General features: G+C 39.9%; 1 pseudogene; it reads left to right on the top strand.

Moving 5' to 3' along the window:
* Positions 1-18,482: 18,482 nt before the first annotated feature.
* On the top strand, positions 18,483-18,599 carry LOC124623498 (annotated as a pseudogene).
* Positions 18,600-18,847: the final 248 nt, after the last annotated feature.

Below are 18,847 nucleotides of genomic sequence, written 5' to 3'. Positions count from 1 at the left end.
CACGTCATGAGCAGAGAGTCCTGGAGCGGATGTCTGATTGGCGCGAATTATTTTATCTGGTCGCTTTGTTGCTATTATATCTATGAGTGTATGGCTGTGTGGCGTGTGATGAGTTGGGTCCAGCGGTGCTAAACTCATATCATTGGAGTGGAACAGTCTCCTAAGTTTTTCTGCAGAGGGAGATTTTAACTGTAAGTCGATGTTTGTGTCGCCCATAATGATTATGTGTTCATACAGTGTCACGAGCGAGGACAGGGCAGACTGAAAGGAGGACATAGCACCGACGTTTGGAGGTTTATAGATTACTCCAATTAGCAGTTTCTGATTTGATGTATTTATTTCGAAAAACAAGAACTCTGCTTCTCCTTCGCCCTTTGCATCCGATGTGCATAGTATAGTAGGTCTCAGATCAGAGCGAACATAGGCACCCACACCACCCCCGCGTCGTGTTTCACGATCTGCCCTTAGGAGAGAGTAACCAGTGATTCGGATAGCGTCGGAAGAAATGTTTGGTTTCAACCAAGTTTCAGAGACGAGGATAATATGGAACAGCGATTGGCAGAACAGGTCACAGAACTCGTCGAAGTGAGCCGTTAGCGACTGAGCGTTCGCGTGGGCCACAAAGAGCCCGCCGCCGGAACCGGTCCGTCCCATTGTGGCCGCCTGTAGGACCGAGCGCGCTCCGTCTACCTGCAGGCCGGAAGAGGGACAAAAGCTGGATTTCGCGGGGGAAGACATATTTACAGGTGTGTCCAAGGTCGTGACTGACTCAAGCGTCTGTGGGCTAAAGGTGAAAGACAGGCTGGTGGTATCGGAGAAGGGAGCGAAAAGAAAGATGGAAAGTGGCAGTAGTGGTTACGATAAAGATAATAGTAGTAGTAGTGGTAGTGACGAGGATGAAAATAACAGATATAGAAAGGCGGTTTTAAGGAGATTCCTGTTAATGGAGAATGTTAATTCCCATTTGACTGACAATATGAATATAAATGAGCACTTATGATAGGCAACTAAAGAAGCAATATTTATGTGAAACAATTGACTGATTTTAAATAGAGTACTTATGGTACATATAGAAATAACGAAGCAATATTTACGTAAAAAAATGAAAAGAAAGAATAAAAATTAACTTATATTAGACAGAGTAAAATATGAGACTTTGTGTCTCGCGAGATTTCGCTCAGTCTTTCAATTAGATTGCGTCATGGTCAGACAGAGATTCCTAAACCAGATACTGGATCTAAATGGGGCTCCATCAGTTTTTGCATGAACCACCACCACCACAAAATAGAAGACATAACGAAATATAGTATCTAATCCACGCACACATCGAAAACCTTAACTGTAAAAACCCCATAAAACTGACAGTGCATACGCCTTCTGGCGTGTGCTCAAGTAACCATGGCACAACGTAAAGCACGAACCACACTAGAACATGGTACTGTAACGATCATATTAACGTAACATTGAAATAATTTTCAGCAAAGCCAAGACAACCGGATTATGCTATTTTGTCCTTTGAATTTAAATTTTTTACCTACACAGTTCCAGACTTCTATATGACAGACAATGTTTAAAATGCAATTTAGGCATGGAAACATACAACACAGCTCAAAAAACTTTTTGAGAAACCAATATACAAATTTCTCATTAGTCATATATAGGTAGAATGACCTCCTAGAGTTTTTGAATGACCATGTAAGTGTAAACCTACCTACAATACCATCTGAAACCTTTTTAAAACCTTTTAAAACCAGCATAGAAATTATTGTCATATTTAGATAAAGTGCCGTTAAGATCGTGTATTGCCATTACACACCCTTGTTGTTCGGCTTTGTCGACTGATTACTCTATTTCGCTTCAGTTTTAATTCCTACAACATAATATTACAGATTGCTGTTATGGAACGTTTGTTATCTAAACATAAAAGGGAAAAAAAGAGGAACTGAGTCCTGCAAAAGAGTTTTGTTCTTGCACAGTGTTCCACTGCAATAGCATTATATAAAAGTAACTATGGAAAGCGCAGTGCCCGTCCGTTAGAATGACGGATCTCATTTTTCGTAGTCGACAGCAGAAGTGATACAATGGATTCCCAAAAGTGATTGCTTTTCATTGACGTCTCCTCGTTGAGCAGTGTACATCTGACCGACTTTTTAATACAATATATCTCTGTTTTATGGAGATCGAGATATCTTCCTCTTTCACCCTGTGGAACACGTTTAGTTACTATGACAGATCAAGGGGGGTGGGAGGGCATGGCCAGTAGCAATTGAATATGCTATGATATCATATTTTTCTTCTCCGTCCTTCCCATTCAGCGGCACACTAATACTATGATTTTTAAAATCTCTAGGTATACTTGTTCTGACAACATGCTGGTTTCAGAAGGTGTTTTAAAACGTTATATAGCGTTTTATACCTACATTGTTTTTATACGTCATTTGCATGAGTGTCCAAATTAATGCCAGAAGACCAGAAGATGTGCGTGGTCACTCTACCTAGATATGAATTATAACGAATTTGTGTTTTGGATTTTAAAATTTTTTTACACTGTATTGTGTTTTTATACCTACATTGAATTTTAAACGTTGTCTGCCATATAGGCTGTTGGAACTGTATAAATACAAAATTTAATGTTAAAGAGCATAACCGTGTAATCTAATTCTTTTGGTTTAGCTGAAATTATTTCAGTGTTACAATAATACAAATGATGCAATACTATATTCAAGTATGGTTCATGCTTACCATGTACGTTGGCACATGGTTCCTAAAACAAATGCCAGAAGATGTGAGCACTCTCAGTTCCGTGGAACAATTAATTCTGCAGATTTTTGCATTTGAGGTTCTTCATGTGTGCATTGATTAAATACTATATTTCGTTACGTCTTATGTTTTCAACAATAAAAGATACTGCAATAATTATCATTTAAGATGGCACTGTTGCGTCCAAAGTTGGCAGTGAAAATAGCTGCGTAGCTCCCTGTAAGCAGCCGACACAGATGATCTTGTGCCTTCGGTCTGAAAAGTGCTCTTCGTTGATACGTGCAGATACTGCAGTTTCATTGTTGTATTTATGAGACCACAGTGCTTATATACTGAACATGTTGAAACAAACGATCTCTCCTTTATGTTCTTACCTGTATAGATGGCAGATGTAGTATATTACAGTGTAGTCTAATTACTTTAGTCTTGTTTCATCCACAGCGGTGATGATGGACACATCGTGATTGAAACCGAATTGCAACAGAAATAAAGATTTCTACTTCGACGACCAGTACTGATCCTCCTCCTGTTATTAGATACTAGATTGCAAGGTGTACTCAGGGGCAGATATAGACTCAGATCACACTTTAGTGGCGATGAAGAGGCCTAAAGTTTAAGAGTTTAGTCAGGAAGAATCAATGTGCAAAGAAGTGGGATACAGAAGTACGAAAAACTTAGAGATACGTTTCAAGTTCTCTGAGGCTGTAACTACTGCCATAAGGAATAGCACACTGGGCAGTTCAGTTGAAGAAGAATGGACATCTCTAAAGCAGGACAATCACAGAAGTTGGAAATAAAGAGATAAGTACAAGGAAGGTAACTGCGAAGAAACCATGTGTAACAGAAGAAATACTTCAATTGATCGACGAAACAAGAAAGTACAAAACTGTTGAGGGAAAATCAAGAATACAGAAAAAGAAGTCACTTGCGAATGAAAGAAATGGGAAGCGCATGAACAAAGTGAAGAAACCTAAAATAAAAAGATTGTCAGAAGGACTAACTCACCGTATAAGGAGGTTAAATTAACCTTCGGTGAAATTAAAAGAACGGGTGGTACTCAGCTTGACAGCTCATGCATCCAAGTTACTGAAAAAAATAATATACAGAACAACAGAAAATGCACTAAGGGTGTGTTATATGATGATCAGCTTACCCTTAGGAAAGGCAAAGGCCCCAAAGAGGCAATTCTGTCGTTATGGTTGACACTGGAAGCAAGCCTAAAACAAAATCAACACTGATTCGTAGCATTTTTCGACTTGGAAAAAGCGTTTAACAATCTCAAATGGTGCACGCTGCTCGAAATGCAGAGAAAAAACGGAAGCTATACAGTGAAAGACGTCTAATATACGGTATATACAAGAGCCAAGAGTGAACATTAAGCGTGGAAGACCAAGACCGAAGTGATCGGATTACGAAGAGTGTAAGACAGGGATGTAGTCTTTCTTCCCTACTCTTCAGTCTGTACAGCGAAGAAGTAATGATGGAAATGTAAGAAAGGTTCCATAGTCGGATTAAAATCCAGGGTGAAAGGATATCAGTGGTAAGATTCGGGGATGACATTGCTATCCTCAGAGAAAGGGAAGAACAATTACAGAATTGCTGAATGGTATGAGCAGTCTAATGAGTATATATTATGGTTTGAGAGTCAATCGAAGAAAGACGAAAGTGATGAGCTGTAACATAAGCGAGAAGCGCGAGAAACTTAACACCAGAACTGGGATACCGAAGTAGGCGCAGGTAGAAACTTCTGCTACCTAGACAGCGCAATAACCCATGATGAATGAAGAAAGGAGGATATAAAAAGCAGACTAGCCCTGGTAAAAAGGTCGTTCTTGGCCAAGAGAATTCTGCTAGTGTGAAGCACAGGCCTTAACATGAGGAAGGATTTTTTGATAATGTAAGTTTGGAGCACATCATTGTGTGGCAGTGAAACATGGACTGTGGAGAACAAAAGAGAACTGAAGCCTTTGACATGAAGCACTACAGAAGAAAACTGAAAATTAGATGGACTGATTTGGTAAGGAATGAAGAGGTTCTCTGCAGAATCGGCGAGAGAAGAACTTATGGAAAACACTGAGAATAAGGATGGATATAATAATAGGGCGCCTGATAAGATATCAGCGAATAATATCCCTTGTACTAGAGGATGCAGTAGAGAGTAAAAACTGTAGAGAAAGACATAGATTGCATTATATACAGAAAATAATTGGGAACATAAGTTACAGGTACTAGTCTGGGTTAAAAGGCTTACCCACGTCAAACAAGTCAGAAGACTTTCTTCGGTCTGTCTCTAACACAGTCCTTAGTTTTCTTCTTCGTGTGTATATTCTCTATACATTCCACCAACTTTTCGTCTTTTGCTTCTTTGATTGGTACTGGACTGCCATGTGAGCTCTGAATATTGGTACAGCCGCTTCTCTTTCTTCCAAAGACGTCTTTAATTTTTCCTGTATGCGGTAATATTTTTTTTCTTTAGTTAGACGGGGTTCTATAGCCTTGCCATTCCTGCCTATCCATTCCTGCTTAGCGATTTTGCACTTTCTGCCAGGCTCATTTCTTAGATGTCTTTATTTCCTGTTTGAAGGTAAATTTGCTGCATTTTTATATTTTCTGCTTTCGCGAATTGTATTGTACAGGAATTTCCACTAGGCTTACGTATTTTTATTGGTTTGATCAATTACTGCCTTCATTACATCTTTTCTCATAGCTGTCCATTTTACTTCTACTGTATTTATTTCTGTGTTACGATTAATCATAGTGAAATGTACATTTTTACAATGTTTTCAGTTTTAATATGCAGTTCTTAAGCAATTAATCGTGTTCAAAATCCATACATGGTACTGAAAATGCCGTAAAACCTAAAATAGGGTCCAAAAATCTCTGTATTATCAATGACTAATTTGAAACATTCCAACACCCCAGGTCTCCACCACATATGCTACCTCTTTCCATGTGTTAGCGATAGTCAAATGATGCTTTGTGCAAAATTAAACCAAACAGCTTTCTCGTTCCTTCCTTTCTCCAGTCCACATTCTTCTACTTTTTATTCCTTTCCTTCTTCCCTTCTTCATAGGCTAAATCCTGTTTCCTTCAGTATAGATCGGTCGACTGTGAGATTGTCACTCCAACTTTTCCTTGGGTGACCTATATTTCATCTACAAGATACTGATGTATTTCCTACGATTTTCACAATCTTCTATTCATAAATTCTGTGTATGTATTTGTTCGTTCATTCACTTGTCTCACGTACCCACTCATTAATAGAGTCCCATTTATATTCTTTTCTAATGGTTTCGCAGAATTTTAGTTTCCATTATCTCCAAAAGTTTACTAGTTTTTGATATTTTATGTCTAATCTGAAACCTGTATGTCATAGTTGATCTGCCTATTGTTTTGTATTTTCTTACATTTGCATTTTTTCTAGATGTTTGTTTTTACAAATTATATCATTTAAATAAGCCGCCACTTTGTTTGCCTTTGTTAGTTATTCTGCGTTTCATCTACTGGGCAACTCATTATCAAGGTATTTAAATGTTACTACCTCTTGAAAATTTTTCCGTCTATTCTTAGTTTTCATTTAATGGATTTCACAGATAACATCACACATTTAGTTTTTTCAGTGGTTATGACCACGTTTAGGTTTTTCGCTACCACGTTCAACACAGAAAATTTATTTTAAGTTATCTTCACTGTTTGCGACCAAAACTCCATCGTGTATATAGCAAACGATTTTTAGTTCTTCCTTTCTCTCTCTATAACCGCTACAAGCCAGAAACTTCTTAATCACGTCATCACTGACTGTATTATAATGTTGTGGGCTCAAAGTATTACATTGTTTCGTACTCCGTTTAACAGGTATACAGCTAGTTAATCTGGAATCAGTTTTCGCCTGGATAGAGTTGTTGTCATAGATACCGTCAGTGGTTTGTATTAAGCTGGAAATGCCCCGATTGTAAAGCAGCTGTGTCACATTGATTAACTGGATCCTGTCAACAATCTTCTGAACGTAAATAAGACGGAGATAAGCTGGTTTGTTGTATTCAATGGACTTCCCTGCAACCTGTCTAGGAAATAATACTGCATTTGTTTATAACCTACCAGATCTAAAACCATACTGCATCTCTGCTAGAGTTATGACGTCTCTTTTTATTTTATTTTCTGTAATTTTTGCGTAAGTTTAGAAGGAACAAACAAAAGAAACAAACATCCGGCCAGTGTAGCTTACGTATTCAAAATCTCTCATAAAATAGAAAATCCAATTAGTCACAGACAGCGAAAGTAGACTTCTCCATAAACAATAAACTACGTTTGAAATTAGTGCACACCTTAGATAATAACAGAGAGACATTATCAGACTCAGGAATTTACAGAATCACGTGTAAACTTACCCAAGCTACTGGACAAGACGTATAGACAGAAACTTTCGTACTCGACACAGTGGACACATCAGGTGTTACACACATAAGCTATTAATAAACTCAGCAATAGCAAGAACTTACAAAACACTGGACACCCATTCACAACGTATAAGAAGATCTAAGGATACTCGATCGCTTCCAGCTATCCCATACAATCGATTAGTGGAGGAATTGGAAATATCTGTGTGCTACAAAAACCAAGAGAAAAAATTTACCTATGATAAAGTAGATAGTGAAATGGTTTTTCTTCAAATACTTCTCCTGTTTGGAGTAAGTATAGCAAATTCCATAAATATTTGAATTTCTGCATATCCTTTACTCACTTTTTGCTACAATATTATAGAAATTAGAATATAAAGGACAACTGATAATTTAAAAGTCAGTAATAATCAGTAATGGTATGACAAAAAATTATGAGGGACAACCTCATGCAAATAATGTAATAAACATAATACTTGACACTCGACGTCTGTATCTGAACCCTTTGTAAAGCCATACTATTATAGTATTTATAAATCATATTCTGATTTCACAAACAAATAGTGTGAGTGAACGTTTTGTGTCTGCGTGGATTTTTGCTTGATCAAGGAAGTTCAGCACCTATTAGTAGAAAAATGTTTTTTTCTGACACTGACACATAAAACATCTACAGGTCTACATTATCCGAATTTAAGACTGCAGTATAACCTCGAAGACAGGACTACAGTGCAAGGGAAACATAAAACACACATGAAAACACCACACAAAATATTTATCTTAATATTTGCACTTGACTATGAGACACAGGTTCTCGAAATGTATCGTGCCAAGCATTAAAATTACGTTACTGGTGTAATGTTTTATTATTTAAATCATGAATTATAGAGTTACATGCTTTACAAGGCACCGATTATATCATACGAAGTTAAGGGCAGAACTGAAGAGATTTAGTCATGTGTAATTTGTTAGGTCTCTGTCATGTTATTCGTTGAATTTGAGAGTAGTCATACAAGTGCTCCATTCGTACGGAATTTTATTACGAGGTATAACCTTGTTAAATAACTAGATTAATTGTTCTGTTACTAAACAGAGATCGTACTTTAGCTATTCATCGTGAATCCCGTTTTTTCCTGGAGACTTTTACACTGTCGTTTATGTGTGCACTGACTTCTGCTTTCTTTCTAGTGTCTGTCAATTTTTTACCTTTAAACAACCGTGTTCGTCATTCAGTCAGTTATTCCTCATTCACGTTGTTCACTTTGAAATAATATTTAATTCTTACCTCTGTTGTCGTACAACTCGCTAGGTTTGTTTCTGGAGGCCACCATTTTTATATCGATTTCTCAGTATTTCTTCTTAAAACGGTTCACTAGTGACTGTCCAATTACGAGAGCTTTTCTAGTATCCATAAGAGTTCTGTGTTTTGACTACTTTATATTTCAGATAGGCCCATATGTTTTCTTACATCCGTCCTTAACCTCTTTGCAAAATTTTGAGATTTTGTTTCGTTTGCAGTCATGACTTGTAGCTCGTGTACCTAATGCTTCAAAATTTCCTTTGATTTACACCCAACCGTTACTTACATTATCTTCTGTATTAATAACGTTCTCTTTTATTTTCTCCACTAATCGTTTCTAATGTTAAACTTTTGTGTGTTCATTCCATAGTGACTCTACATTCCTTCTATTCTATTACTAGCCGATCCACACAGCACTCACATACCGTTAGCTTTCTTCTGATGAATGATAGTAAGTAAAGTGTCGTATGTGGAATAACATCAACTGCCCTCACGTGTCTTTCCCGGTGGCATAGCTCGTGATGTGTGCCCTGCTCTATTCCCTTCAAAGCTGTCCCAACTTTGTGCTGGCATGTGTAGCATCGCAGCCGACCCGTGTGTACAGATGGGTAAGAGCAGGAGCATAGATCAATGCATCATGCTATTGAAGTACTTATGCATTATACAATGTGCACATTAATGCAACAAATAATGTGAAAGTATGGATTAAACACACTGAAGATTGTAAAAAGCGTTGTATTCATTACTTTAAATCGCATCACGTAGCACATATCATCCAATAAAAGAATTTTCACAAATATGACAAAGATCGAAAGTAAAAAATAAATTGATTTTCCAAAGAGTAAATATTTGTGCATCGTTTATAAAGTAGGCTACTTTTTTCCTCGGGTTCAAGCTATCCCCATACCAAATGTCTTCGAAATCAGTTCAACGGGTTCGTGATGAGAACGTAACAGAGAATATTAGTATTGGGTGAGACTATAAATTCCGATATATTATCTTCCGTGATCCGATTTCGATGAAATAGTGCCGATACGGTGCCCCAAGCTATGTTCAAATAGATTTTACTGGTTGTGAAAACTTCACGAAAGTGATTAGTGTGTTCAAACAAACAGACAAATACGATGGTTCTGGGTAAAATTTTAAACCATGATTTTTTTTTCGTTATTCGATTTTGATGAGATAAAGCTCATACGGTGTCACAATCTATGCTCAAGTTACCTGTGAAAACTTACGAAAATTCGTCTAGAGTTTCGGAGATCAGCGTGTTCAGAGAAACATAGCAAGATTTTAGATGAGAATTTAAATCTCGATATATTTTTTTCCATGATCCGATTTTGTTGAAATAAAACCTCTCTGTTGTCGAACGATATAACCACATCTTTTTTTTTCGTGATTCGGTTTTGAGAGACTAAAGCCTATACAGTGCTTGTAGCTATTCCCAAGTTACTGTGAAAACGCCATGAAAATTCGATTAGTAGTCTTCGATAAGCGTGTCCAGTCAAACAGGTAGACACTACAACTTTGCCAGATTTATCATTAATATGGAAGAAGATAGAAGGGTATGAAAAGGTTATGGGTAAATTTGGAGAGGATACGGAGGCCAACAGGAACGGGAAACAACTCTTGGATTTCTGTGCCAGAATGGGCTTAGTAATCACAAACTCCTTTTTTAAACATAAGAACATTCAACGGTATACTTGGAAAAGCAGGGGAACCAGATCTGTCATTGACTACATAATAGCAGATCAGGAATTCAGGAAGGCTGTGAGGGACACACGTGTATTCAGGGGTTTCTTTGATGACACTGATCATTATTTAATCTGCAGTGAAATTGGGATTTTGAGGCCGAAAGTGCAGGAGGTCAGGTCCATATGTAGGAGGATAAGAGTGGAGAAACTTCAGGATAAGGAAATCAGGCACAAGTACATATCAGCGATCTCAGAAAGGTACCAGTTACTTGAATGTAGTCAATTACAGTCATTGGAAAAGAATGGACAAGGTACTGGGACACAGTACTAGAAGTGGCTAAAGAATGTCTTGGAACAATAGTGTGTGAAAGTAGGATGAAGCAAACAGCTTGGTGGAATGACACAGTCAAGGCAGCCTGTAAAAGGAAAAAGAAGGCGTATCAAAAGGGGCTACATACTAGAAGTCAGGTAGACAGAGAAAGTTATGTTGAAGAAAGAAACAAAGCCAAACAGATAACTGCAGCATCCAAGAAGAAATCTTGGGAAGAATTTGGAAACAGGTTGGAGACTATGGGTCAAGCTGCTGGAAAACCATTCTGGAGTGTAATTAGCAGTCTTCGAAAGGGAGGTAAGAAGGAAATGACAAGTATTTTGGACAGGTCAGGAAAACTGCTGGTGAATCCTGTGGATGCCTTGGGAAGATTGAGGGAATATTTTGAAGAGTTGCTCAATGTAGGTGAAAATACGATCAGTAATGTTTCAGATTTCGAGGTAGAATGGGATAGGAATGATGATGGAAATAGGATCACATTTGAGGAAGTGGAGAAAATGGTCAATAGATTGCAGTGCAATAAAGCAGCTGGGGTGGACGAAATTAAGTCGGAACTCATCAAATACAGTGGAATGTCAGGTCTTAAATGGCTACACAGGATAATTGAAATGGCATAGGAGTCGGGACAGGTTCCATCAGACTGGACAAAAGCAGTAATCACACCACTCTTTAAACATGGAAACAGAAAAGATTGTAACAACTACAGAGGTATCTCTTTAATCAGCGTTGTGGGTAAAATCTTCTCAGGCATTGTTGAAAGGAAAGTGCGAGTATTAGTTGAGGACCAATTGGATGAAAATCAGTGTGGGTTTAGGCCTCTCAGAGGTTGTCAGGACCAGATCTTTAGCTTACGGCAAATAATGGAGAAGTGTTATGAGTGGAACAGGGAATTGTATCTATGCTTTATACACTCCTGGAAATGGAAAAAAGAACACATTGACACCGGTGTGTCAGACCCACCATACTTGCTCCGGACACTGCGAGAGGGCTGTACAAGCAATGATCACACGCACGGCACAGCGGACACACCAGGAACCGCGGTGTTGGTCGTCGAATGGCGCTAGCTGCGCAGCATTTGTGCACCGCCGCCGTCAGTGTCAGCCAGTTTGCCGTGGCATACGGAGCTCCATCGCAGTCTTTAACACTGGTAGCATGCCGTGACAGCGTGGACGTGAACCGTATGTGCAGTTGACGGACTTTGAGCGAGGGCGTATAGTGGGCATGCGGGAGGCCGGGTGGACGTACCGCCGAATTGCTCAACACGTGGGGCGTGAGGACTCCACAGTACGTCGATGTTGTCGCCAGTGGTCGGCGGAAGGTGCACGTGCCCGTCGACCTGGGACCGGACCGCAGCGACGCACGGATGCACGCCAAGACCGTAGGATCCTACGCAGTGCCGTAGGGGACCGCACCGCCACTTCCCAGCAAATTAGGGACACTGTTGCTCCTGGGGTATCGGCGAGGACCATTCGCAACCGTCTCCATGAAGCTGGGCTACGGTCCCGCACACCGTTAGGCCGTCTTCCGCTTACGCCCCAACATCGTGCAGCCCGCCTCCAGTGGTGTGGCGACAGGCGTGAATGGAGGGACGAATGGAGACGTGTCGTCTTCAGCGATGAGAGTCGCTTCTGCCTTGGTGCCAATGATGGTCGTATGCGTGTTTGGCGCCGTGCAGGTGAGCGCCACAATCAGGACTGCATACGACCGAGGCACACAGGGCCAACACCCGGCATCATGGTGTGGGGAGCGATCTCCTACACTGGCCATACACCACTGGTGATCGTCAAGGGGACACTGAATAGTGCACGGTACATCCAAACCGTCATCGAACCCATCGTTCTACCATTCCTAGACCGGCAAGGGAACTTGCTGTTCCAACAGGACAATGCATGTCCGCATGTATCTCGTGCCACCCAACGTGCTCTAGAAGGTGTAAGTCAACTACCCTGGCCAGCAAGATCTCCGGATCTGTCCCCCATTGAGCATGTTTGGGACTGGATGAAGCGTCGTCTCACGCGGTCTGCACGTCCAGCACGAACGCTGGTCCAACTGAGGCGCCAGGTGGAAATGGCATGGCAATCCGTTCCACAGGACTACATCCAGCATCTCTACGATCGTCTCCATGGGAGAATAGCAGCCTGCATTGCTGCGAAAGGTGGATATACACTGTACTAGTGCCGACATTGTGCATGCTCTGTTGCCTGTGTCTATGTGCCTGTGGTTCTGTCAGTGTGATCATGTGATGTATCTGACCCCAGGAATGTGTCAATAAAGTTTCCCCTTCCTGGGACAATGAATTCACGGTGTTCTTATTTCAATTTCCAGGAGTGTAGATCTAGAAAAGGCAAATGACCGGGTTCCTAGGAGGAAGTTATTGTCTGTTCTACGAGATTATGGAATAGGAGGCAAACTTTTGCAAGCAATTAAAGGTCTTTACATGGATAGTCAGGCAGCAGTTAGAGTTGACGGTAAATTGAGTTCATGGCTCAGAGTAGTTTCAGGGGTAAGACAAGGCTGCAACCTGTCTCCACTGTTGTTCATATTATTATTTATGGATCATGTGTTGAAAACAATAGACTGGCTGGGTGAGATTAAGATATGTGAACGCAAAATAAGTCGTGTTGCATATGCAGATGACTTACTTGTGTTGGCAGATTCTATTGAAAGCTTGTAAAGTAATATTTCAGAGCTAGATCAGAAATGTAAGGACTACGGTATGAAGATTAGCATCTCCAAAACGAAAGTAATGTCAGTGGGAAAGAAATATAAACGGATTGAGTGCCAAATAGGAGGAACAAAGTTAGAACATTTGGACAGTTTCAAGTACTTAGGATGCATATTCTCACAGGATGGTAACATAGTGAAAGAACTGGAAGCGAGGTGTAGCAAAGCTAATGCAGTGAGCGCTCAGCTACGATCTACTCTATTCTGCAAGAAGGAAGTCAGTACCAAGACTAAGTTATCTGTGCACCGTTCAATCTGTCGACCAACTTTGTTGTATGGGAGCGAAAGCTGGGTGGATTCAGGTTACCTTATCAACAAGGTTGAGGTTACGGATATGAAAGTAGCTAGGATGATTGCAGGTACTAGTAGATGGGAACAATGGCAGGAGGGTGTCCACAATGAGGAAATCACAGAAAAACTGGGAATGAACTCTATAGATGTAGCAGTCAGGGCGAACAGGCTTAGATGTTGGGGTCATGTTACACGCATGGGAGAAGCAAGGTTACCCAAGAGACTCATGGGTTCAGCAGTAGAGGGTAGGAGGAGTGAGGGCAGACCAAAGAGAAGGTACCTGGATTCGGTTAAGAATGATTTTGAAGTAATAGGTTTAACATCAGAAGAGGCACCAATGTTAGCACTGAATAGGGGATCATGGAGGAATTTTATAAGGGGGGCTATGCTCCAGACTGAACGCTGAAAGGCATAATCAGTCTTAAATGATGATGATGATGATGATGGAAGAAGAAGAACAAGATGGCTTCTTCAACATGCATGTTTCCTCTTTTATGCAATTTAATTTTTGCAGTAAGTAGGCTATGATCACCCCTTACCTTGTCAGGGTTTATTGTACGATCTTCAAGTAATTACTGCAGACTGTTGTTCCTGTTTGTAAAAAATGCAATCTCTTGTCAATTTATGGCCTCCTGTGTTCTGAAAAGTGTGTTTATCTGCTGTTTGTGATCATAGGAAATTTTTTATTTTCTGTTTGCTACTTCAGCGTAATTTTTTAATAATCTCACGATTATTATTTAGATAGTTTTCATTGATAAGTTCTTTAACTCCAAGGATGGCACTACTTCCAATACGAGCATTAAATCCCCAAAGGTCACCATTAAGTTCGCCTGGAGGCATCAGATTGATTTCTTATAGTTGCGCATACAAAGCCTCTCTTTCAGTCGGAGAATTCTCTGGGCTATCAAGAGATATATAGTTCATTTTGTTGTGAGCAAATTTCGTTGAATTGACACTCTTCAATAACAGCTTCTTATTTGCTGTGGATACGATTGTATCTCTACTCTTGCTTTAGCTCTTGTCCACTTTTCCATTCGAATAACTGTCTTTCTTTTCCTACTACCAAATTCCAGTGGCCCATAACTTTCCTGTCTTTACCTACCTGAATAATTTGTTATATAATTATACATTCTTTCAGTCATTTCGTCATTAGCACATTTAGCTGAGATATTAACCCTTACGGCTTGGGGTGCTGTTGATTTCATGTTTATCTTGGCTAAGATAATGCGTACGTCGTGCTGTTCCTCTTCTATTAGCTTCTCCCTTCTTGCGTATTTTCTTCTTTGCAGAAACCTGAATGGATAAACTTTTAAGGTGAAGCAGCCATTTTCGTACCTATCTGTCATTGTTAACTTTGGGGTTGTGTGGATTTTTTCCCAAAATCTGAAGGTGTATCTTCAGATGCAGAGACACTAGAAACACACCGCATTGGAATATTACGCTTGGTTGTCACCTTATCTGATATCAATTCTTCCAAAGCACAACTCTGGCTAGTACTGGACACCCTGTCTCTTCCTTATTGATTTACATTTCTCTGTCCATTACGTTGTGCAACAGTTCCTCTCTGCAGAGACCTATACTGTCTTATTCCACCTATCCACTTAGTCTTATGTTTTTAATAGTTGATTTCAAAAAATGGTTCAAATGGCTGTGAGCACTATGGGACTCAACTGCGGTGGTCATAAGTCCCCTAGAACTTAGAACTACTTATACCTAACTAACCTAAGGACATCACACACATTTTTGCCCGAGGCAGGATTTGAACCTGCGACCGTAGCGGTCGTGAGGTTCCAGACTGTAGCGCCTTTAACCGCTCGGCCACTCCGGCCGGCAATAGTTGATTTCCCCTTATAAAACAAAGGCCGTTAATTTGATCTAAGGCTCTTTTGACTTTGGCGATAAGTCGTTGTAATCACCTTTCTTTTCAAATATCTTCACACTTTCGTGCTGCCACTTCCTCTTGGCTTCTATGCCGTGCATATTTATTTCATTCAGGAAAGACTTCTGGTCTTTTCCATGGCATTTTTGTAGTTACTTCTTTCGTTGATCAACTGAGGTTTTGCTGTTGTTAAATAAGATTTCTTCGAAGTTTCCTCCCCTATAGCTATATTACTTGACAAAAACTTTTGATTACAATTTTTGTAGAAATTCATTCTTCTTCAACTATCTCGTTATTTTTGTGTTCACTATCGCAATATCTACATACTTCATCCACTGCAATTAAAATTCTTACAGAACATACCAAAGCACGTATATGATTTCTTATTTTGTTACTAGTAGGATTTTTATAGCATACTACCTCTGTATAACATGTTACATTTTACTCTTCTTTGACCGTTTCAGTATACTGTGAATTCAACAAGCTGTCCATTGTTAAGCCTACGTAACTTCGTACCAGAGTAACGCTTAAACTAAGGTATACTCTGAACTGTGAAAAGAAAAATGTAGAATTACATTTCCAGTGTTGAGATGGCTGGACGAGTACGTTCCGAAAGCCAATAAATTAAAAAAGAGCACCTACATCCTTGGAGCAGTTCAAATGCTGGTCATCATTCCACATTAATTTATTATATGAGTTCTTTCCATGCTGATTCATTCGACTCAGTACTTTACTATAACATTTTTTTTCCAATTTTGATTCATTCAAACGATTCTCTTAGACTACATCACTAAATTGCGATCTGCGTCAGTAAGTGCTCAGGGGTATACCTTACAATCCTGTGTCTGACTTGGGAATCAAGGTCTGATCATTGACTAGACGGTAGTGGTGTTGAAAGTGTGGATCTGATGCGATGGTAGTTGTGGTGAGGACGGGAGCTAATTTTTGTCAGCATATAATTGTTAACTCAAAATTATTTTAGAAATGACGAATGTAACTGACCCTGTAAGGAATGTTACATTCATGGTGTAGGTGAACTGATTTGCGCTAGTCATAGCAACGTTAGCTGTACTCATTTTAATGACGTAATTATAACTAAATAGATATTAGAATATTCTGGAACTAATATCCTCAAAAATTACAAAAGTGCAAAGTTTAGTAACCAGTGCTCTAGCAGTGGATATGAGGTAATGAAATCGTTAATGCTCTGCAGAAGACGTATAAAATTTTAAAATGTGTCACTCTTGAATTTAACTTCCCTAGAAACTCTATAAACATAAGACAATGTGCTGTACCATTCGTTTCAATAGAGAGTATGATCATCGCAACACTGCAAAGTAAAACCGAAAATATGTTCAGTCGTTGAACACCTGTATCATCTAATATAGTTGCATTTATTGAATTATTTTCCTACCTTTACTAATCTAAAGGACTGTCAATTAGAACAAAGGTACCCACAGGAGGACAAGATTGAATTGTGCGACTCTAACGTGTAAGCCAAACAGCAAAACAGTATAGTTACTTCTCTAAGCACTACAGCACTAAGTGACTTCTGTGAACACCTAGAAACAAAAGCGAACTGAAGAACTGACTGGCAACACTCTTGCGACCAGTCGCCACCGCGCTCGCCGTGTTGTCCTCCTACAAAGTATCATGTGCGTCGCTCGCCCTCACAAAGTGTTACTAACAGCGAAGCGCCCAGCCCTTCTCTGGCACAGCCTCCTCGTTTGCTGCCGCAGTCGTCTCGCTCATCGTACTGAGCCAGGTGACCCTTCCACTGGCAGCTACTGCTCTTTCCTCATCGACTTTCAGGAGAGTGCAGAACTGCATGTGAATCTGGCGCCATCTGATGACCGAACTGGAACCTCCTACAGTGCCGCGAATATGGATGCACACCATGCTGTAGTTCAGTTGGAATCGTTTCGCTTAGAGTTGTAAAACCGTAGTCCATCATAAATAAATGTGGAAGAGAATTCTTTGGTTTTCCTAGAAACCTTGATCACGTAAGATCGTAACCACTTTACCTGTACGTTAGGGATGTTGCCTACCTATAGGGCTTTACCACATTTCGTTTTGTTTGCATCTGCTCTCAGTGCCTTGCTAGAGGCCCTAGGAACCGGAAGTGGTGAACTGCCCAGAAACTGAGTGAGGATATACAAAGGGCCACGTAAATTAGGGAACCTTTTTGTTCTACATGGTTACATTCATGTCTGTTACTTAAAAAGAAAACAGTACATGTAGTAAAACTGAAACTGTCAATGTTTAATTCAGGTTTTACTCAAAATTAGTTGACTTATAACGTGAAACAGAGGAATATTGTAGCAAAAATTAAAGAGAAAGCAATACAGAAATATAATAAACGTAATTTCCTCAATAAAGGCAAAATAAAATGAAGCACAAAACATCTCGAACAACGTTTCAACACTTCGTCGAGCTTATGTAGAACATGTTCCTGTTATTCACAGATAATCAGTAACAACATCAAAGTCTTCCCTTTGATCATCACTAGGAACATTCCCTTCAGTAGGAAATGACAATAAATAGATAGACATCTCATATTTGCGCATGTAGAGTGTACTTGCATAAAAAGTAATTGCTTTTGTTACCCAAACCAGCAAAAGTTACGCGATCAGCTAATTTGCATTGTTTATAAAATGCAATTTTACTTTGTAAGGATGTAAAATACAGAATGGACTAACATTGAAGGATGTGTGGTTCAAATTTTGTGAAAAACAAATAAACGAAAAGCCAAGAGAAGTCGTCGGTTCCCAGTTTCTTCCTCATAGATTCATTCGAGTTTCTTTCAGTACCAACGCAGCCAATACCAGTTACTACATCATTTATGTACTGTACCAAAAGTAGCGAACCTTAGTTTTGGTAGGGTGCGTCTCGTGTCTTCAGACATTTTCCAGAGTTTACAGGGTGAGTCACCTAAGATACAACAGACCTTTTATTTCGTAAGCAGTTTCAAATATCGAACCGAGGTTTTAGGCGAAAGATAGTCGCAAACGGGCACGTACTTCTCTTATCTGATAAAGAATCCTAACTCTTGTATCGGATCGTGACACTGAAAGTAAGTGTAAATTTTTAAATAAGATAATATACCTTTCAAGGCAACGGCCTTGCCGCAGTGGATACACCGGTTCCCGTGAGACCACCGAAGTTAAGCGCTTTTGGACGTGGCTGGTACTTGGATGGGTGACCATGCAGCCCCCATGCGCTGTTGCCATTTTTCGGGGTCCACTCAGCCTCCTGATGCGAATTGAGGAGCTACTCGACCGAATAGTAGCGGCTTCGGTCAAGAATATCATCATAACGACCGGGAGAGCGGTGTGCTGACCCCACGCCCCTCCTATCCGCATCCTTCTGCGAGGATGACACGGCGGTCGGATGGTCCCAGTAGGCCACTTGTGGCCTGAAGACGGAGCATAGAATATATATACCTTTCAACGGAATCCGAATAAGCTTGGAAATACG

Source organism: Schistocerca americana, chromosome 7 (genome assembly GCF_021461395.2).
Source record: "Schistocerca americana isolate TAMUIC-IGC-003095 chromosome 7, iqSchAmer2.1, whole genome shotgun sequence".
Lineage (NCBI taxonomy): Eukaryota > Metazoa > Arthropoda > Insecta > Orthoptera > Acrididae > Schistocerca > Schistocerca americana.
This window is presented reverse-complemented; position numbering and strand designations above follow the sequence as displayed.